Source organism: Mastigoproctus giganteus, chromosome 9, assembly GCF_048544385.1.
Source record: "Mastigoproctus giganteus isolate SK-2022 chromosome 9, ASM4854438v1, whole genome shotgun sequence".
Lineage (NCBI taxonomy): Eukaryota > Metazoa > Arthropoda > Arachnida > Uropygi > Thelyphonidae > Mastigoproctus > Mastigoproctus giganteus.
In genome coordinates, this window is record NC_143583.1 from 113,662,558 (window position 1) to 113,686,638 (window position 24,081).

Sequence of the window (24,081 nt, forward strand, 5' to 3'; positions counted from 1 at the left end):
AGGCTATGATTTTTGTGTTATCAAAGGTATTATGTAGCCAGTCTTGTAAGACCATATTCCATATCAGGGGTCCAAGGATGGAACCTTGGGGAAATCCCCGGTAGATGGACCGCTGCCCTTGGTGATGGCTTGACTTTACTATTATTGTTCTGTTGGAGAAATAGGATCTGAACAGTTTGTACAAGTTGAGGGAACATCCAGCCACCCAGAGGAGGAACAGGGTGTTCTCTCAATCCAAAGGATTATCGAAGGCCCCCCTCGAAGTCGATGAGGGGGGGTTGTTTGGTTTTCAGGAGCATTAGCAACTAAGGCCATATTGCTCCGAGATATGCGGTGGTCGTTCCTTGACCTTTCCGCATCCTCCGTATTTGGTGGTGACGGGCTCGAACCCCTGTCTAATCAGGAAGCGTGTGCTACGCACTGCTGCTCCTTCCCACCTGGCTACGGAGGCGCCTCTCGAAGTCAATGAAGATCACTAATTCGTATTTAGACTGCTAGTTTGAGGGACAGGAATAATATAGATAAGTGTTTATCTGATAATATTTGTAAAAGTAATGCTTGCTTGCACATACTTCAAGAGTTTTTTGTTTGTTACCACAAGAGATCATATTAGCAAGATGCTCTGAAGGCAAAAACATTTCGAATGAACAAGTAGCTAATGCCAGGGAAGCAAGCTTAAATGACTTCAAGGGATGTGTCAGGGTAGTTATCTATAAAAGAATGCTAAATCTTAATTGTCTATACAGTAATGTCGGAATTGTCGTCAATAAAATGAGTGAATTCGAACTGCTGGTTAGGACAAGTAACACTGACCTGATAGGGTTTACAGAAACCTGGTGCCACACAGAAATAGGAGATGATAAGCTTTAGTATGGTATTTACAATGTATTTAGGAAGGATAGGGCAGATAGAAGGGGTGGTGGGGTCATGCTTCTTATCAAAAGCAGCATGAGCACGACAAAAGCTTTCCTGGATCCAGATGTTTTGCATGCTAGTATAGAATCTGTATGGTGTGAGATAGCTGGAAGCAAGTCAGATATGACGTTCTCCGAACGTTGTACACAGGTTGCAAGGAAGGCCCATGGTGTCCTATCAATGATTTATTGAACATTTGCTAGTAGAGATAAGGATATCATAATCCCATTATATAAGGCTATTGCTATGGAGATCGCACCTAAAAACAGCATCGAGCTCCTTGAATGGTACCAGAAATGGGTAACTTGCCTGGTGAGATCTGCAAAAATGCATCCATATCAGATAAGACTGAATATGTGGTTGCACAACTTGGAAACTAGGATCCTTAGAGGAGACTTGATTGAGGTGTTTAAGACTCTGAGAGGCAAAAGTAAAATGAATGAGGATGAAATTTTCAAGGTTATAAATGATTCTAGAACTGGGGTCATAAATTCAAGTTACGGGGGGGGGAATGTTTAGACTGGGATTACAGGAAGTTTTATTTTTGCCAGAGAGTTATAAATTACTGGAATAAGTTGACTCTTTATGAGTGGCTGAGGCTGACAGTTCGGGGAAATTCCAAAGTCAGCTGGACAGTCACCTACAGGAGGAGGGAAATGCATAGGTTGTGCATTTCCTTTTCTTTTATTATTTATTAATTATTTATTATTTATTTTATTTAATTTTATTAAATAAAATAAAAGAGTAGGAGACCGGCAGAATTACTTAACAAGTACAGGTCACTGTTGAAAAAAAAACCGTGAATTAGGGTTGAATTTGAAAGTGTCTACAATTCTGCCCAGACACGATAGGAGGGAGTATATGATGACAGCCTTGTTGATCAATTCAGCCCCTGGAAACATTGTGCAAGGCTCAAGGGGTAGAATTTTTTTCAGCCTAGTCTGTACTTCTTAAAGGAGAGACTGCTTCTACAGGGATGGGATACACTTCAATAGAAAGGGTGCAAGAATATTTGCTGATGCTATTGAGGCAGATAGCATCAGCAAATTAGGTTAGGTGGGTCAGAAAACTGCTAGCTTGGGGGGATACAAGGACTAATAGATTAACAGTAGCCACTGGCAGAGGTGAAAGTGATTCTTTCACTGCTTCTATTGGAATGAGCAGCAGCATGGAACACAAGATGCAGGATATTTCAGAGACTGCTGGGAGTCATTGCGGTACAGGTAAACACATGGGTTGTGTTAGGGTAGCTAAGAATAGGAACAGGTGCATGTATACTTGCATGTACACCAATGCTAGGAGCTTGGTAAATAAATTTGATGAATTTGAGGTATTGCTCAAAACATCAAAGGCAGATATTGTTGGGATATCAGAGACGTGGTATCACACAGATATAAGGAATGCAGAACTGGAATTTGGGGAGTACAATGTCTATAGAAAGGATAGACAGAATAGGAAGGGAGGAGGGGTTATGCTATTAGTTAAGAAACACAAAATTCAAGGAAGTGAAGCCAGTCGACATCGCTGGACAGTGCAGTGTCGAGTCAGTTTGGTGTGATGTAAGCATTGGAAGATCAAAATTGAGAGTATGCTATAGGCCTAATGACTCTGATGAGTATAATAAGAAACTGTACAATGAAATAGAGTGGCCCAATAAATCAGAGAATCTTATAATGGGGGATTTTAATTTCCCAGATATTGACTGGAATTTGTGGGTTGGTCACTCACACACTAGCAAGGCTTTTGTGGATTTATTGGATGATTGTTTTCTACATCAGCATGTTCAGGAGGCAACTAGAGGGAGTAACACTCTTGATCTGATTATTAGTAGTGATTCTTCATGCATTAAGAATCTGCAGATAAAGGAACCACTAGGTGGCAGTGATCACGGTGTGCTGAAGTGGGATTTACTCAAAGAGGAAACTACCATCAGGGGTAAAGGGAAGGGTTTTTGCTTTCGTAAAGGCGACTACAATAGTCTGAGACAGTATTTAAATTCTATACAGTGGGACCTACTGATGATGTTACCAACAGCAAATTCAAAATGGGAAGCATTCAAAGAACTTATCTTGGAAGCTACTAGGCTTTACATACCAACTAAGAAATACTGTTCAAGGTTTAGGCCTAAATGGATGTCAGATGAACTAATGAGATATATGGCAGAGAAGAAAAATGCATGGGATACATATAAATTAATGGGTGATATGGAAGCCTATGATAGATATAAGCTGGTCTGTAACCAAGTCACAAAGGAGATTAGGCTTGTTTGTTTGTTTGTTATTTGGTTTTTAGGAGCATTAGCAACTAAGATCATATTGCTCCGGGATATGCGGTGGTCATTCCCTGACCTTTCAGCATCCTCCGTATTTGGTGGTGACGGGCTTGAACCCCGGTCTAAATCAAGAAGCATGTGCTACGCACTTCTACTCCTTCCCACCTGGCTAAGGAGGCGCCCAGGAGATTAGGCAGACAAAGGAAGATTATGAGAAATCCTTGGCAAAGGATGCAAAGAAAAACAGAAAAGAGTTCTTTACCTATGTAAAATCTAGAAGGAAAGGGATGAATCAGATTGGTCCACTGGATATTGATGGTTTAACATTTGAGGATCCTGCTCAGGTGGCTAACAAACTAAACGAGCCTTTTACATCTACATTCACACATGAAGAGTTATTCAGGAAGGGGAATGCCAGAGGTGAAATAAACTCTGGCAGTGAGCTAGATGATTTTGTAATAACTAAGAGGAAAGTGGAGGAGAAATTGAGGATAAACATAGTATCTTCTTTTATCTTCTCAACCTTTAATCCACGCATGTATGAAGTACTTTAGGTTCTAATACCTTTAGTGTTTGGGGGTTTCATAAAAAAAATAATAAAAATATGGCAATCACAGCATGGAATTGTTAAAGGGCAATCTTGTCTGACCAATCAGACAGTATTAGTAGTGGCAAAAAAAAACCAAAAAAAAAAAAACTAATGCGACTTACACATCACCTGCCCATTCCAGTCCAATAGTTTATCCAGTTTTTCCTTGAATTTATTCAAACTACCCACTTCTACAACAATAGCTGACAGTTTGTTTCAAAAATTATCTACCTGCTGGATGAAGACAAGCCTTCACCCATCTAACCTACAGCCATCCTTCCTCAATTTGAATTTATTCCCTAGTGTATAGTCTACTAAGGGGTCACTGCCATGCCTTTTTTTTGTAGTGTTACACAAACATTCTCTATGATATTCAAATTCCAAATATTGATCAAAAGTCTCATTTTAGCAGAGAACAATATGCAACCATATATATAGTGCAACACACTTTGGAAACTGTCCAGTTCTGCTGGGGGAGGGACCACCTAATCTGTGCATTCCCTCTAATTGTTTGTCTAGTTCTTTAATTTTATTCAAATGATAACTTCAACAACCGCAGATGGAGTTTTATTCCAACAATCAATTATGTTCTGGCTGAAAGACAATTTTCACACATCTTATCCTGCAACCACCCATTACCAATTTAAAGTTGTCTCCTTATCTGAGTTGTGCAAGAAAGTTTAAAGATGCTGTTGTTGTTGTTGTTTGGTTTTTAGGAGCATTAGCAACTAAGGCCATATTGCTCCGGAGATATGCGGTGGTCATTCCCTGACCTTTCCGCATCCTCCATATTTGGTGGTGACGGGCTCGAACCCCGGTCTAATCAAGAAGCGTGTGCTACGCACTGCTGCTCCTGCCCACCTGGCTACGGAGGCGCTGTTTAAAGATGCATCAGAATTTAGTTTACTCAATCTATTTAAAGCCTTAAGTACTTCAAATCAGGGTTCCTCATAGATGCCTAGTTTCCAAGCACTACAATTTGCACTGAAGTCTTCCTTGACAAAAGTACCCTTTTTGGACCTTGACAAATCTTGTTACTCTTCTTTGCACTTGTTCAATATATTGACATCCATCTTGTAATAAGATTTCAAGACTTTTATGCAGTACTCAGGGTAAGGCCTAGCCATTCCCTTATTGAACAGAATAATCACTTCATGTCCAACTAGCAAAAATTCTCGCATACTATTGACAGAATACCATGTGCTGTTGTAACAGTTTTCTGCAAATGCATGATTATCCCCAGTATATTTTTTTGTTCTCCACTAACTTAAATGTGGTACCACTCAGTATGTTACTCTGGGATTAATGCTGCCCATGTACAGCACTTTGCATTTATCAAAGTAATTAAAGTTTCTGTATATCATTAATGTTGTTGTTGTTATTGTTTTATGGCACATCAATAGAACCTAATGAACTGTTCTAGCAGAGAGAATTTAATGTCAGATTGTAAAATTACCAATAGATCTTTTTCATACTCGACTAGTTTCGGTTTAGTACCACCCAAATGGTACGTTATTCTGGGATTACTGCTACCCAAATGCCATAACTTTATGTGTATCATTAAACCTCAGTTGACATCTTATAGCTCATCTGCTTAGCTTACCTAGATTCTCTTGATGTGGCATACTCTGATTACTATCATTAATCACTATGCCTATTTTTGTATCATCAGAAAATTTGCACATCAAACTCAAAACAACTATTTCAATGTCATTAATGAATATTTAAAAAAAGAAGCCCAGCACTGAATCATCTGGAACTCCACTCATCACATTAGTGGAGTTCCACAGGTTCACTGTTGTGTTCAGACACTGCTCTTCTTGTTTCGGCAGTATTGGACACTGTTGAAACATGAAGAGCAATAGCCATTTCTAAGTGGCCCCTTTGTCTCCTACCACTTAACCATCTCTTTATCCATTTTAATAACTTCCCCATAATGCCATATTATTCTAATTTATACAACAATCGTGGATTTCATATATATTAAATTTTATTCTTTTATTAAATTTCTTAGCAAAAAAAATATCGAGGATCATGAATAGTTAAGCCATTCATAATTTTCAGGGCAGAATGCGCTGGTCCCATAGGAGTTAGTTATTGTCGGGGAATCTATTGTCAGGGAAACAGGCAATATATTGTGCAAAAAGGATAGGTGGAATAGGATCAGGGTATATCGACCAGGGGCAAAAGTTGATAATGTAGTAGTAGTGGCATGTGATGCAAGTTTGTAAGGTAGATAATAAAATTGTATAAGGCAATGGTCAGGCCACGCCTTGAGTACTGCATACAGGTCTGGAGGCCTCATTTTAGGAAGGATGTAGATTTGCTTGAGCGTGTACAGAGAAGGGCAACAAGATTGGTGAGGGGGAATGAAGAGATCTATGCCTTAGGCATAGATCCTCTTACCAAGACAGGCTTAAGTTCTGCATATTGCAATGGCTGGAGACTAGGCACCTGTGAGGTGATCTGATTGAGGTGTATAAGGCATTGACTGGGTTGAGCCTGCTAAATTCTGAAGGGATTCTTCCACTTGTTCAGATTACGAACCTAAAGGAGCATAAATTCAAATTAAGGAAAGACAGATGTAGAATAGATGTGCGGAAATTTGCCTTTAGAGAGCAGGTGGTTAATTGCTGGAACAAACTTCCATCTGTCATTGTGGAAGTTGATAGGTTAAATAAATTTTAAGGAGGAACTGGACAAACATTTAGAGGGAATGGTTGTGTGAATTTTTTTTTTTTTTTTTTTTTTGGCTGATGCTTGCATAAGCTCATACACTTGCTTTCTTGCATCACATGCCACTACTACTACTACTACGTTGTATAGCAGATATCATCTTTCAAGGATACAAAAGGTGATATTATTGTAAACATTGGCACAAATATAGGAGATCTGTGGATTTAATTAACAAGTACAGGTCAATGCTGAAAAAACAGTAGCAAGTTTTGGTTAAATTTGAAAGTGTCTGCAATTCTGCCCAGACACAATAGGAGGGAGTATGTGATGAGAGCCTTGTCAATCAATTCAGCCCTGGAGAGATTGTGCAAAGCTAATGGGATAGAATTTTTCTCAGCTTGCTCTGTGCATGTTAACAGGAGAGATTTCTTCTACAAGGATGGGATACACTTACATGGGATACAAAGGGTGCAAGAATATTTGCTCATGCTATCGAGCAATGTTAGGTGGGTCGGAAAACTGACAGCTTAAGGGGGGTTCACAGAATAATAGATTAACAGTAACTGCAGGAAGAGGTGGAAGTAATTCTTGCACCACCTCTACTGGAATGAGCAGCAGCCTGGAAAGCAAGTTGCTCAGGATTTCAGGAACTGCTGGAAGTCATCATGAAACAAGTAAGTATATAGAAAGGATAGACAGGATAAGAAGGGAGGAGGCATTACCATTAGTAGAAGCATATGATGCAAGAAAGCAAGCTTATGCAGCATCAGCCGGAAAAAAAAAAAAAAAAACTTCCACTTCACCCCTCCGTTCGTTCGAAATACCTGTCCAGCTGAGCCTTAAATTTATTTAGGCTATCAACTTCCACAACAAGGGATGGAAGTCTGTTCCACAAGCCAACTACCCGCTGGCTAAAGGCAAAATTCGAAACATCTATCCTACGTCCATCTTTCCTCAATTTGAATTTATGCCCTCTCAGGTGATTATTCTGAGCAAGAGGAAGAATCCCATCAGCATTGAGCATGCTCAAACCATTCAAGGCTTTATACACCTCTATCAGATCACCTCGCCGGTGCCTAGTCTCCAGACACTGTAATTTGCAAAACTTAAGCCGTTCTTCGTAAGAGCAACCCTTTTTTCCATTCACTAATCTTATTACCCTTCTCTGTACTCGTTCCAGCAGCTCTACATCCTTCTTGAAATGAGACCTCCAGACCTGTATACAGTACTCAAGGTGTGACAAGGGAATAATCACCTCCTTATCCCTGCTAGAAAAATTCCTGTATATGATTGACAAGACACAACGAACTACTCTTGCAGCCCATCTGCACTGCTCAGGGAACTTCATACCGACCTGCACAATTACCCACATGTCCTTTTCATTCTCTACCACTGTCAGTGTAGTACCACAGAGTTGATACGTTGCTCTGGGGTTGCTGTTTCCCATATGTAGTACTTTACATTTGTCAATGTTAAACTTCATTTGCCACCTCTCAGCCCATCTGCTCAACCTTTCCAGATCCTATTGCAGCAGCATAGCGTCAGTAGTGTCCTTAACAACCCTGCCAACCTTTGTATCGTCTGCAAACATGGACATTAAGCTTCATATACCATCATCAATATTATTTATAAATGTAGAAAACAATAATGGACCCAACACTGAATCCTGAGGGACTCCACTAATAACATTAGTCCATGATGAGCAGTGTCCATTGAGTACCACTCTCTGTCTTCTCGCCCTCAACCATCGCTTTATCCATAGCAGAAATTTGCCTCCAATGCCACACTGCTCCAATTTGTGCAGCAGTCTTCCATGTGCAACAGTATCAAAAGCCTTTCTCAGATCCAAGTATATAATATCAAAGTTATTCCCTGCATCCAGCTCTTTTGTGACTGCATCATAGTATCCAATCAAATTGGTCAGGCAAGACTTCCCCTTAACAAAACCATGCTGTGTCCGAGCTATAACTGAAGTCTTGTCTAGATAATCCTGTAGTGCTTCTTTAATCAGTGCCTCCATTAATTTTCCTGGAAGAGAAGTTAAACTCACAGGTCTATAATTACTTGTGTCAGCCTTTGATCCTCCTTTGTGAATTGGGGTCACATTTGCACATCTCCAGTCTATAGGTACATCCCCTGAGTCCAAGGAAGCTCTCATAATTATGGGTAATAGTTTGTTTACTTCCTTTGCTGCTTCCTTTAATATAACTGGATAGATTCCATCCACCCCTTTCATGTTTTTATCTTCAACAATTTCTCCTCCACTTTACTCTCAGTTATTACAAGATTATCTAGATTACTGCCAGAGTTGAATACACCTCTGGCATTCTCCTCGCTGAATAACTACTCATGTGTGAATGTCGATTCAAAATATTCATTTTGTTTCTTAGCTACCTGAGCTGGATCATCAACAGTTGAACCGTCGATATCAAGTGGACCAATCTGATTCATCCCTTTCCTTCTAGAGTTTACATAAGTAAAGAACTCTTTGCTGTTTTTCTTTGCATCCCTTGCCAAAGATTTCTTGTAATCTGCCTTCGCCTGCCTAACGTCCCCTGTAACTTGGTTACAGATCAACTTATATCTATCATATGTTTCTGTGTCACGTGTTAATTTGTATGTATCCCATGCATTTTTCTTCTCTGCCACGTTTCTCATTAGTTCATCTGACATCCATTTAGGCCTAAACCTTGAACAATATTTTTATTTGGTATGTAAAGCCTAGTATCTTCCAAGGTAAGTTCTTTGAATGCTTCCCATTTTGAATTTGCTATTGGTAACATCATCAGCCCATGTATAGAGTGGTCCCACTGTATAGAATTTAAATACTGTCTCAGACCATCGTAGTCGCCATTACGAAAGCAATAACCCTTCCCTTTACCCCTCATGGTAGTTACTTCTTTGAGTAAATCCCACTTCAGCACACTGTGATCACTGCCACCTAGTGGTTCCACCATCTGCAGATTCTTAATGAATTTTACTTAAGTAATTCTGCTGGTCTCCTACTCTTAATATCATTAGTGCCAACATGTTGTTGGTGACTCTATTGTCAGGGAAACGGGGAACATGCTTTGTAAAAAGGATAGGTGGAACAGGACCAGGGTCTGCCAGGGGCAAAGGCTGATGACATTGCGGAGCGGATATCATATTTTAAGGGCACAAAAGGTGATATAGTTGTACATGTTGGCACTAATGATATTAAGAATAGGAGGCCGGCAGAATTACTTAACAAGTAAAGGTCACTGTTGAAAAAAAGCTGTGAATTAGGGTTGAATTTGAAAGTGTCTGCAATTCTGCCCAGACACGATAGGAGGGAGTATATGATGGAGCCTTGTCGATCAATTCGGCCCTGAAAAGACTGTGCAAAGCTCAAGGGGTAGAATTTTTTTTAGACTGGTCTGTACTTGTTAACAGAAGGGACTGCTTCTACAGGGATGGGATACACTTAAATAGAAAGGGTGCAAGAATATTTGCTGATGCTATCGAGGCAGTGTTAGGTGGGTCGGAAAACTGCTAACTTGGGGGGGGGGGATATTGTTGTTGTTATTTGGTTTTTAGGAGCATTAGCAACTAAGGCCATATTGCTCCGGGATATGCGGTGGTCATTCCCTGACCTTTCCGCATCCTCCGCATTTGGTGGTGACAGGCTCGAACCCCGGTCTAATCAAGAATCGTGTGCTATACACTGCTGCCACCTGACTACAGAGGCGCCCTTGGGGGGGGGGGGATACAAGGACTAATTGATTAACTGTAGCCACTGGCAGAGGTGAAAGAGATACTTGCACTGCTTCTATTGGAATGAGCAGAAGCCTGGAACACAAGAAGCAGGTTATTTCAGAGACTGCTGGGAGTCATTGCGGTACAAGTAAACACATGGGTTGTGTTAGGGTAGCTAAGAAAAAGAATGTACACCAATGCTAGGAGTTTGGTAAATAAATTTGATGAATTTGAAGTATTGCTCAAAGCATCAAAGGAGGATATTATTCGGATATCGGAGACGTGGTGTCACACAGATATAAGGAATGCAGAATTGGAATTTGGGGAGTACAATGTGTACAAAAAGGATAGACAGGATAGGAAGGGAGGAGGGGTTAGGCTATTAGTTAAGAAACACATAAAATCCAAGGAAGTGAAGCCAGTTGAAATCGCTGGACAGTGCAGTGTCGAGTCAGCTTGGTGTGACATAAGCACTCGGAGATTAAAATTGAGAGTAGCAGTGTGCTATAGGGCTAATGACTCTGATGAGTATAATAAGAAACTGTACAGGGAAATAGAGTGGGCCAGTAAATCAGAGAGTCTTATAGTCTGGGATTTTAATTTCCCAGATATTGACTAGAACTTGTGGGTTGGTCACTCATGCACTAGCAAGGCTTTTGTGGATTTATTGGATGATTATTTTCTACATCAGCATGTTAGGGAGGCAACTAGAGGGTGTAATACTCTTGGTTTGATTATCAGTAGTGATTCTTCATGCATTAAGAATCTGCAGATGGTGGAACCACTAGGTGGCAGTGATCACAGTGTGATGACTGTGGGATTTACTCAAAGAGGTTGTTTGTTTGTTTGTTATTTGGTTTTTAGGAGCATTAGCAACTAAGGCCATATTGCTCCAGGATATGCGGTGGTCATTCCCTGACCTTTCTGCATCCTCCGTATTTGGTGGTGACGGGCTCGAGCTCCGGTCTAATCAAGAAGCGTGTGCTACACACTGCTGCTCATTCCCACCTGGCTACGGAGGCGCCTACTCAAAAAGGTAACTACCATTAGGGGTAAAGGGAAGGGTTATTGCTTTCATAAAGGCGACTACGATGGTCTGAGACAGTATTTAAATTCTATACAGTGGGACCAACTGATGATGTTACCAACAGCAAATTCAAAATGGGAAGCATTCAAAGAACTTATCTTGGAAGCTACTAGGTTTACATACCAACTAAGAAATATTGTTCAAGGTTTAGGCCTAAATGGATGTCAGATGAACTAATGAGACATATGGCAGAGAAGAAAAATGCATGGGATACATATAAATTAACACGTAACACAGAAGCCTATGATAGATATAAGTTGATCTGTAACCAAGTTACAAAGGAGGTTAGGCAGGCGAAGGCAGATTACAAGAAATCTTTGGCAAGGGATGCAAAGAAAAACAGCAAAGAGTTCTTTACTTATGTAAACTCTAGAAGGAAGGGGATGAATCAGATTGGTCCAATTGATTTCGATGGTTCAACTGTTGATGATCCTGCTCAGGTAGCTAACAAACTAAATGAATATTTTGAATCGACATTCACACATCAGGAGTTATTCAGCGAGGGGAATGCCAGAGGTATATTCAACTCTGGCAGTAAGCTAGATAATCTTGTAATAACTGAGAGTAAAGTGGAGGAGAAATTGTTGAAGATAAACACAGATACCCGCTAGGGGAACGAATGTGAACGGTTGTATGTACCTGTGCTCCGTATTATTTTTAGTTTTGTTTATTAAGGAAGCAGTATTTAGTTACCTTTCAATGCTACTACTTCAAGAAGGACTCGTGCAAATGCCAGATGCGACCATTTAGTTTTAAGAATGGACAAAAGATAAGTACTGTTTAAATTTCTGCATGCTCTTCGCTGTAATTGCTTTACCAGCGTGTTCGGCCATTGTCCATTTGTTCCAACAATTCTCCCCACGCATGTAGCAGAACAAGCTGTGTGACCTTGACTGGACATCTATAGTCTGCTAAAGCGTCCTATTTATTCCCCCCCCCGGACACTGTAGGATAATAGCAAGCAAACCTTCAGTTAGCCTTTTGTCTGACATATGTGCTATAAACAAATGAGGTTGACAAATTTCCTTGTCTAATCCCGTACTGTGTGATCACTACACTAAACTGCCACCTTTACTGTACCATTACATAGTTTCTTTTCTCTGGACAGCATATCCGAGTTTAATATTGAATTTGTGTTGGATAACATGGAATAGGGAATCAGTATGGATGGAAATAATGGAAGTTTTCTGGTGTCAGAAAAATTACCGATATGTCTGACGGAGGAAATGACAGCACCCCCTTATTGCTTCCCAAAATGCCACAATCGTCTCCTGAGAAAGATATTGCTGGTGGTTTATCTACTGATCAGAAAGCTGGGACAACCGCAAATTCTGAAAATAACAAAACGACTGAAGAATTAAAATGTTACTCAGGTCGCATCTTTGGTCTATGAGGTGATTTCAAAAATGCGTAAAGATATGAGGAGCTTTGTTTTGGGAGAGACCAATAAAGTAACTAAAAAGGCAGGATATGCTATTATGGACAAATGGTCCAAACTTGAGAAAGGAACAACAGCCCTCCTGATAGAAAATGAAGTACTGAAGGCCACTAATCATGAAATAAATATGCGAGCTAATCTTCTAGACAAAATAATACAAACCTTTTCCACAATGACTCCAAATAAAACAAATTATGTACAAGAGCCAGAAGTTCAGGCCGCCCCTGCTGATAGGAAAGTGCAAAATGCAAAGATGTAAAAACCTTGGTAACCAATACTTTGAAGACAGAATTTAAAACAGTCAACATAAAATCAATCAAATTAGCACGCAATGAAAGCGTAATTTTGGAAACAGCCTCTAAGTTGGCCTTAAATAGTATGTCAACATCTGATTCCTTGACCTCTGCAGGAGTTCCTATGGGAGTTCCTCTACAGGAGTTCCTAAAAAAAAGTAACCCTTCCATAATTATCTACGGTGTGCCCAAGGATGTAAGTAAGGAGGACATAATAGAAGAACTGTACAATAAAAATCTAGCTGACTATGACTTTACAATGGAGGAGATTAAGAAAGAAACCTCATTCAGATTCACAACTAAGTCAAGGTCCTTGTCACTGGTACACTGGGTAATCAGTTTCCCCCCCAAAAATTTACAGGTGTATTTCATCAATAGACAGAATATTTCTTGCTTGTAGTTTACATAGGCATAGGCCATTTACAATAGTTACTAAGTGCTTTTTGTGCTTGGGATATGGGCACACAACACAATAGTGTACCCATAACTCCCCATCCTGTGGACATTGCGCCTGTAGTGGTCATGTGCATGCAGAATGCCCTCATAAGGATGAGCCTGCCTGCTGCATAAATTGCAAGAGGCGTAAAAGAGACTTTCGGCACTCCATCTGCGATCCTAACTATCATGAATATAAAAGAGCTCTAGAGATTGCACGATTAAGGACCGCTGACGAATGAGGCAATTCTTGACTACAAATGCCCAGAACTTTTGCGTATCATAGATCTTGTAAGACAACGGACCAACTATGGATACATTGTCTTTTACCAGTTCTTCAACTGCAGATGAATCAGTCTCTGAACTTAAAAGGTAAAGTGCAGCCATTATCAACCCACTGCAGAATTGCAGTGGGTTGATAATGGCTGCACTTGACCTTTCCCTCAACATGAATTGTTGAGGATGGAAGCCTCCTCAACAATTCATGTTGAGGGAAATGGACCATAATCTGCCATGCTGGTCCAATGCGGGTTGGCAGATCGACCGTATTCAGCAGTCAGGAGGCTTGAACCCCGGTCAACTCAAAGAGCGTGTGCTACTGCACTCCCGCTCCTGACTACTCGGCTACGAAGGCCTTCTCTGAACTTAGCCTGCTTCAACTGAATGCTCAGCGGTCACGATTGGTGGCCGATGAAGTCCGAAAGGTAACCGATGAAATTAAATACAATATTATAGCCTTACAAGAACCATACCATTTCTGTGGTAAAATAACCGGATACCCTATCTCTTTTAGGGTCATTCAGCCGGAACATGCTGAACTACGTATGGTCTTCGTCATAGTTAATTCTAAATTGGACATAGTCAAGATAATTAGTCTTACTAATCAACATGCTGTCTGCATCATAAGTGTGTCTACTCCTCGTGGCTCTTACTTTCTAGTTTCACTATACTGCCCACCAACTTCTGACATTACACTTCATCTTGCCTACCTCGAACAAGTTATTTCTTTGGTAGGTACTGCCAAACTTATTATAATGTCAGACGTTAACGCCAAATCCAGTCTATGGCACTCCGACCATACTGATAACAAGGGTTCACTCATAGAAGACTTTCTCCTTTAACATGAGCTGACGGTTCTAAATAAACCCGGCCTCACCTTATACCTTCAGCTCTCTAAATAGCGAATCAAATATAGACATCACTGCTACTTCTTATATCGTTTCTTCAAACATTAATGACTGGACAGTAAATACTAACATTTGCTCAAGCGACCATCGCATGATCACCTTTTCCGTGACTTGCTCTGCACAATCATATAATCCTCCACTACAGGACTTTAGAAGATTTTCTTTGCGACGCATCATGTGGAACCGGTTTAATGACTCAATCAACACTGATTTCCCAATTGAAACCATAAACTTCATCCATCACTTTACAGCTTCTGAATTAGCTTCCTATGTTAATGATGCTCTCAGCCACGCCTGCTATAAAGCAGCCAAAAAGAAAATTCAGTCTTCCCATCCCACTCCATGGTGGAACAGAGAACTTACTCTGCTTTGTCAGCAAGTGCATCGGGCTAGGCGTACTTACCAATGACATCGCAAGAACTGGCCACCTCCCGACGTCGAAAGTCTTAAAACAGAATATCAGGTTCTCAAAAGACAATACGTCAAAACCATCACTGCCTGTAAAATAAAATCTTGGCAGAACTTGGTTACTTCTACTGGCAATTAGAAGAATCCCGTAGAAGTAACCAGTACTTCTACGGGACCCGTGGGGCCTTGTTTTTCGCCTTACGAAGAACAAATCCTATTCCCCTACTGTTTATTGGTCGATACCCGCAAATGGCACCGAAACTCTCGCTTGGAAGGACACCATCAACACTATCTTGGACAATCTGCTTCCTTCAGATCACCCAGAGGATGACTTGACTACTCATCAACAAATAAGACAGCTCAATAACTCCTACACTACTACTTCTGAATCTCAGCCATTTACGCAGCTGGAGGTGGACACAGCTGTCCTAAAAATTAACAACTCTGGTTGTCTGGGCCTCGACCTTCATGAGGGCATCTTTACCAAACAATTACACAAGCTACGTCCAACGGTTCTTCCAACTCTATTCAACAAATGTCTGAATGAAAGCACATTCCCTGTTATTTGGAAGACAGCTCTTCTTAAACTAATTCCTAAACCTTCAAACACCCAAAGTGGCAAGTCCTTCCGTCTTTTGCTCTGTTATCGCATTTGACCAAAACACTTGAAAGGCTTATTGCTATAAGACTCACTTCACTGTTCGCGAACACCTCTCTTGTATCAGACGATCACTATGGTTTCCGAACTGGACGAGGAACTGAAGAAGCAGTCGTTGAATTCCTTTCTCAAGTTAACTCTGCAAATTCTAAATACATTCTTGCTATTTTTGTTGATTTTTCTGCGGCGTTTGATCTGTTATGGTGGTCTAGTTTGTCTGCTCGTTTACGTGCTGCCGATTGTCCTCTTCCTCTCTATAACCTTTTAAGAAATTTGTTTTGAAAACCATACAGTTTCTGTTATTTCTGGATCTAATTCCATCTCCTGCTCTGTCACTAGGGGCTGCCCCCAAGGCTCTGTTCTTGGACCACTTGTCTGGAACATCATTCTTGACAAATGGCTCTTTAAAACTATTCCTTATACTTCCAAATTGGCTTATGCAGACGATCTCACCCTGCTGATCCAGGGCAATTCCCGTGCCTCCCTTGAAAGTACTGCCAACTTAGTCACGTCAAATCTCTCTCAATGGTCCACCACAAATAAATTATCCATATCCTCATTGAAAACTAAAATGATGCTGGTTAAGGGTTCACTTAATATTTCACGGCCACCTGTTGTAAAACTTCAAAACAAATCACTTTCCATGGTTTCTTCTCTAAAATTTCTTGGTCTGATCATTGATAGTAAACTTACATTTACTAAACACTTCGAAGATCTCTCAGAGAAAGTCAAAAAACTTACCTTCTCACTTCTGTGTCTCTAAACAATCTTGAGGTCTTAATTCTCATTCTCTACGGTTATATTACAAAGCTGTGTTTCTACCAATTTGTTCCTATGGTGCAGCCGCCTGGTTCTGGCATGTTAAGGTTTCAGTACGAACTAAACTTCACAGCATTCAACATAAAATGCTTTTAGCAATGTGCAGGGCCTTTAGGACTGTGTCTACTCCTGCTTTACAGGTCCTTAACGGCTGTCTGCCCCTCGATCTCTTTCTTATGTATCGAGGCCTGTGCTTATACATTAGGCACGCTGTCCCTGTCACCTTTCTTAGCATTACCATCGATGTCACTGTGGATCCCAAGGTGGAGAAAAGATGCTGTTGGAATATTTTGATGCAGAGCTGGCAAGACAGATGGTCCGCTACCTCTAAGGGACTTGTTACTTTAAAGTTCATCCCTAACGTCACCTTTGCCACATTAGAGTCCACTCAGAAATGGTTTCATCCTGGTCTATACACCCTCTACTTATTCTCTGGTCATGGCTCCCTTAATGCCAAACTTGCAACTTTCAACCTTGCTGAATCACCTCTCTGTTCTTGTGGTGACCCAGAAGACTGAGAACATATTTTATACCACTGTCATCAATACCTAGATCTTCGACAGAACCTTCTTCTCTCCACCAGTATCACTGTCCCCGGAAATGAGACGGACTTCCTGAGCACCCAGAAAACTTCCAGTCCCTGCAAGAATTTGCTCGTCATGCCTTTGATCGCCGGAGATTCTTTTCACTCAACTAAGGAATACCTCCTAGCCTTCCTGGTGGAGACCCCTGCTGGCACTGGCTTTTGGCCAGTGTGGGATGAGATATATATATATATATTTTTGTTTCCCCTCATTTTTCTTTTCTCTTTTTATTTTTTAAATTTTATATTTTATTTATTTATTTTTATTTTTCTAATTTTTATTTTATCATTTTTTATTTATTATATTTTATTTTATTTTATTTATTTACTTATTTTATTTAATTTAATTTTATTTTATTATTTTCACTTTTTATTGGTATTTATTTACTTATTTTTGCTGGTTCCCTGGGTGTGTGCTGCCCGATGGACAGGATTTTATTATCTAGTTTTTATTATCCTCTTACATTTATATATTTTATTATTTTTTTATTATTTTTATTATTTTTTTTTGCTCTGATATTAGGGCAGTAAGAGCTGGTAAACCAGAGCGTTCGGAGGGCGGTCGCGATACATGCATAGTTGTGGCCTACCTCCCCGTGGTGTAGACGAACTGGGTAGGCTTTCCAGGTGATCGCCTGCCTCGTGACAAAACGGCCAGAAACAACACACACACACACACACTGCACGAACATAATATTACACACATTTCTGGCTTTTTACAGTGCTTTCTGTAATCATCACAGTGTACGAAGGTGGGATGAATTGACGTTCAGGTGCCGGCTTACATAAGATATTCTACATGTCTATGAAGATAAACACAAGAAAGTCACCTGGAGTGGATGAGATCTATCCAGTTATATTAAAGGAGGTAGCAAAGGAAGTAAGCAAACCCTTAACCATAATTATGGGAGCTTCCTTGGACTCAGGGGAGGTACCCATAGACTGGAGATGTGCAAATGTCACCCCAATTCACAAAGGAGGATCAAAGGCTGACACAAGTAATTATAGACCTGTGAGTTTAACTTCTCTTCCAGGAAAATTAATGGAGGCACTGGTTAAAGAAGCACTACAGGATTATCTAGACAAGACTTCAGTTATAGCTCGGACACAGCATGGTTTTGTTAAGGGGAAGTCTTGCCTGACCAATTTGATTGGATACTATAATGCAGTCACAAAAGATCTGGATGCAGGGAATAACTTTGATATTATATACTTGGATCTTAGAAAGGCTTCTGATACTGTTGCACATGGAAGACTGCTGCATAAATTGGAGCAGTGTGGCATTGGAGGCAAATTGCTGCTATGGATAAAGGGGTGGTTGAGGGGGAGAAGACAGAGAGTGATAATCAATGGACACTGCTCATCGTGGACTAATGTTATTAGTGGAGTCCCTCAGGGTTCAGTGTTGAGTCCATTATTGTTTTCCGCATTTATAAATAATATTGATGATGGTATATCAAGCTTAATGTCCAAGTTTGCAGATGATACAAAAGTTGGCAGGGTTGTTAAGGACACTACTGATGCTATGCTGCTGCAACAGGATCTGGAAAGATTGAGCAGATGGGCTGAGAGGTGGCAAATGAAGTTTAACATTGACAAATGTAAAGTACTACATATGGGAAACAGTAACCCCAGAGCAACGTATCAACTCTGTGGTACTACACTGACAGTGGTAGAGAATGAAAAGGACCTGGGGGTAATTGTGCAGGCAGATATGAAGTTCTCTGAGCAGTGCAGATGGGCTGCAAGAGTAGCCCATGGTGTCTTATCATGATATACAGGAATTTTTCTAGCAGGGATAAGGAGGTGATTATTCCCTTGTATAAGGCAATGGTCAGGCCACACCTTGAGTACTGTATACAGGTCTGGAGGCCTCATTTCAAGAAGATGTAGAGCTGCTCGAACGAGTACAGAGAAGGGCAACAAGGTTAGTAAAGGGAACAAAGGGTTGCTCTTACGAAGAAAGGCTTAAGTTTTGCAAATTACAGTGTCTGGAGACTAGGCACTCGTGAGGTGATCTGATTGAGGTGTATAAAGCCTTGAATGGTTTGAGCATGCTCAATGCTGATGGGACTCTGCCTCTTGCTCAGAATAATCACCTGAGAGGGCATAATTCAAATTGAGAAAAGACAGATGTAGGATAGATGTGCGGAAATTTGCCTTTAACCAGCGGGTAGTTGGTTGGTGGAACAGACTTCCATCCCTTGTTGTGGAAGTTGATAGCCTAAATAAAGGCTCAGCTGGACAGGTATTTTGAATGAACGGAGGGGTGAAGTGGAAGTTTTTTTTTTTTTTTTCTCTGGCTGATGCTGCATAAGTTTGTTTTCTTGCATCATATGCCTTTACTAATGCTAATGCACAACAACGTGTACAATTATGCTGTTAATTAAGAAACACACAAAATATAAGGAAGTGCATCCAGGAGACCTAGATGGACAATGCAGTGTTGAGTCAGTTTGGGGTGACATCAGCATTGGGAAAGAAAAAATGAGGGAAGGAGTTTGTTATAGGGCTAATGACTTTGATGAGTACAATGAACAATTATACTCAGAAATAGAGTGGGCCAGTAAATCAGAATGTCTTATAATGGGGAATTTAACTTTCCATATACTGACTGGAACTTGTGGATTGGTCACTCGGACACTAGCAAGACAAGACTTTTGTGAATTTATTGGATGATTGTTTTCTACAGCAGAAAGTTCAAGAGGCAACCAGAGGGAATAATACTCTTGATTTGATTATCAGCAGTGATTATTCATGCATTAAGAATTTACAGATAAAGGAACCACTAGTTGGCAATGATCACAATGTGCTGATGTGGGATTTACTCATAGATGTAACTACTATCAGGGGTAAGGGGAAGGGTTTTTGTTTTTGTAAAGGTGACTACAGTGGTCTCAGAGATTTTTTAAATTCAGTACAGTGGGACCAATTGATGATGTTACCAACTGCAAATTCTAAATAGGTAACATTCAAGTAATTAACCTTGGAAGCTACATAACTTTTCATACCAAGAAATACTGTTCAAGGTTCAGGCCCAAATGGATGCCAGATGAACTAATGAGACTTGTGGCAAAGAAGAAAAATGCATAGGATGCATATACCAGGCGAAACAGAAGTCTATGAGAGATATAAACTAATCTGTAATAAAGTCACAAAGGAGGCTAGGCAGATTACGAGAAATCTTTGGCAAAGGATGCAAAGACTTCTTTAATTATGTAAACTGTAAAATTAGTAAATTAATAAGAGGAGTTTACCTCAATATAAATTACCTCAAAAATGCATAGGATGCATATTATTATCAACGTAGAACATATTGAGTATTACAGCTCTGATTCATACTATCTAAGGAAGGGGATGAATCACATTGGTCCATTTGATATCAATGGTTTGACTGTAGATGATTCTGCTCAGATAGCTGCCAAACTGAATGAGTTTTTTGCAGCTACATTCACACATGAAGAATTCTGTAGGGATGTGGAGAACAGAAGCTTATTAAACTCTAACAGGGAGTTAAATGATTTCATAATAACTGACTGTAGGCTGGAGGAGAAATTGTTGAAGTTAAACATAAGAAAGGCACCTGGGGTCTATCTAGTTATATTAAATGAGGTGGCAAAGGAAGTAAGCAAACCCTTAGCCATAATTATGAGAGAATCGTTTGACTCAGGGGAGGTCCTCACGGACTGGCGATGTGCAAATATATCTCCAATTCACAAAGGGGATCAAAGAGTGACACAAGTAATTACAGACCTGTTAGTTTAAATTCTGTTCCGGGGAAATAATGGGGTTACTCGTTAAAGAAGCATTGCAGGATCATCCAGACAATGCCGAACGAAGGTGTTTCCGTGCCTCGGGTAGAACGATTTTTCGGTGCCCTTTACATGAAAATATATATATTTTTGCCTCGTTGTTCTTCTGTTTTTGGTTCCCCTCAAAGAATGGCACCCCAGGCAGGAGCCCTGCTAGCCTGTATCTTAATCCGGCACCGCATCTAGACAAGACTGCCTTAATAAGTCAGACATAGCATGGGTTTTTTAAGGGAAAGTTTTGTGTAACCAATTTGATTGGATACTATGGTGTGATCACAAAGGGACTGGATGCAAAAAATAATTTGGATATCATATACAGTTGGCTCTCGATTTGACAGACCACGATTTAATGGACTTTGGATTTAATGGGCAAAAAATTTCTGTCCTAAAGGAAAACTGTAGAACCTATTTATATCTGATAGCATTGCACATCAGACAGTATATCTGTCTGATGTGTGATGCTATCAGACAGATGTATTGAAAATTCCTTCTAATTAAATAAAGGCTGTTTTACTGCTAGATAATGCACCCTGCTCACCCTAATGCTGAGAAGTTAGTTAGCAGGGATGGAAGAATTAAATGTGTTTTTCTGCTTCCTACACTACTTCACTGATACAGCCTATGAATCAGGGTGTAATGTAATCATTGCTTGTAAGAGGTTGTATAAGAAGAAGTTTTTGGAAGAGGTGATGATTGTTTTGGAAGAAACAGAAGAAGATATAAGAGGCACCAGGACACTGCAAAATTTACATACATACAACATCAGATCTGCTATCTTCAACTTAGGAGCTGCATGGAAAGATGTGCAACCTTGGCCAATGCTTGGAAGAAGCTGTTGTATGACGTAGAACCTGAAATGGACTTTGAAGGAGTTGAGGTGTCTAATTTTCAGGACACTGTTCTGAGGGCCAGCAACAAAAATGCAACCGAGAATGATGTGGAACAATGACTCGAAAATAATGAAGATGATCCGGGCTATCTGAGGGAGAGATTGCGGAAAATGTTCTTCATGGAGAACAAGAGGATAATGATGACAAAGAATCAGTTGCACTTCATCCTAAATGAAGCTGAAGCTTGATGATTTCTTCAAGACCACTTCATCAACTGGACCTGTTTCACCAAAACCCTCTACCAGCAGAGAATTAACACCTCTCCCTCCATATGACAATTGTTTCTGACTTTGAAAATTGTGATTCTTTCAATTAAGTTAATATTAATATTGAATATTATGTATCTTTTTTAACCTTTTTGTTTTTCAATGGAGTTTAAGAATTTTAAAGTATTTTTTCCCTATAAAATGGATTTAAATGAAAAAACTAATGTTCACATTGAAAACAATTCTGTGTGAGCTTTAAGGGGAAAAAAAATAAAAATAAAAAGTGGTGGAAATACTCCATTAGTTCCATTGTATAGTTTTTGATGTGTTTAGTTAAAATAAAGTTTGGTTACTGTCATAAATTTATTTTTATATTTTTAACAGATCTTTTAGTATAAATTACTCAATGTACATTATAATAATATTTTATTCACACTTATACATTATAATAACATTTTAATACATCCTGTACCTTTTAAGTCCATTATTAATATATGTTTTTAAAATACATTCGATTTAACGGACTTTCGGCAATAGCGGACACCCCTTTCCCCCAAATTAGTCCGTTAAATTGAGGGCCTACTGTACTTGGATTTCAGGAAAACCTTTTGATACTGTTGCACATGGAAGACTACTGTACAAATTGGAGCAGTATGGCATTAAGGGCAAGTTGCTACAATGGATAAAAGTATGTTTGGTTTTACTGGCACAACAGCAACCTAGGCTATAATGCGCCAACCAGGATAAATGAGTAGGCACATTAAAAGTACAGAAACAAACGTTAAAATATTACAGTTACCCTAGAATATTGGTCACTATATCAAAAAAAGATTTGTACAAAAATATGTATAAGAGCAGTCGACAAGGTATAAATGATATATAAAATGTAATAAAAGAGTATATGTTAAAATGATGTAAATAAGTTTATCAGTTTTAAATAGTTAAAAACAGCTGACATGTGGTCACTGTCAGAGAGTATCTGACTGAGCATATAAGGCTCAGTCAGATGGTAAAAAGTAGCAAAAGATATATGTTGTTCATGTCTAGAACGTGGACATTCGGTTAAAATGTCTCTAATAGTTAAAAGGGTGTCACAGTACTCACACATAGGAGGGTCATCAACCCTCAACAGAAAAGAGTGCGTCAGACAACTATGTCCAATGCAGAGGCAGGCTAGAACAACTTCCTCTCTAAGACTCCTGCACAGACTAGACTGCCATTTTTGGATTACAGGCTTAATTTGATACAACTTGTTTGTGGACTGTCCGTGCCATAATTGTTGCCACTGGGTGTGTAGTGCATTTCTTATCACTTGCCCATAATCTGTATAGGGGACTAGTGGGCTGTGACTGCTGTGGGATTGTGCTGATCTGGCTGCAGCATCTGCCAGATCATTTCTGCTGATCCTGATGTGGCTTGGGATCCAGCAGAAGTGGATATCAAATGTATATTCACAAAGGGTAAACAACTTATCCACACTCTGGACAGGACTGGATTGGAATTATATCTAATTATGGATAAGGCCAATAATTTGCTTAACAGGATAAAAGTATGGTTGAGTGGGAGAAGACAGAGAGTGGGAATCAATGGACACTGCTTTTCGTGGACTAACGTTATTAGTGGAGTCTCCAGGGATCAGTGTTGGGTCCATTGTTGTTTTCTCTCTTTTTTTTTTAATGATATTGATGTGGGTATATCAGGCTTAATGTCGAAGTTTGCAGATGATATGAAGGTTGGCAGTTTGTTAATGACAGTATGCTACTGCAACAGGATCTGGAAAAGTTGGGCAGATGGGCTGAAAAGTGGCAACTGAAGTTTAACATTGCCAAATTCAAAGTACTGCATATGTGTAGCAGTAAACCCAGAGAAATATACTAACTGTATGGTGTTACACTCAGGGTAGTGGAAAATGAAAGAGACCTGGGGGGAATTGTGCAGTCACATATGAAGTTTTCTGAGCAGTGCAGACAGGTTGCCAGAGCAGGTTATGGGGTCTTATCGGTGATATACAGGAATTTGCTAGTAGGGAAAAGGTGATTATCCCTTTGTTTAAGGCAATGGTCAGGCCACACCTTGAGTACTGCATACAGATCTGG

General features: G+C 39.9%; 1 protein-coding gene across 1 annotated transcript in view; it reads right to left on the reverse strand.

The window, feature by feature from the left end:
* LOC150080653 (uncharacterized) overlaps nt 1–24,081 on the reverse strand; it is a 213,155-nt gene that overhangs the window by 188,027 nt on the left and 1,047 nt on the right. The window lies entirely within an intron of this gene.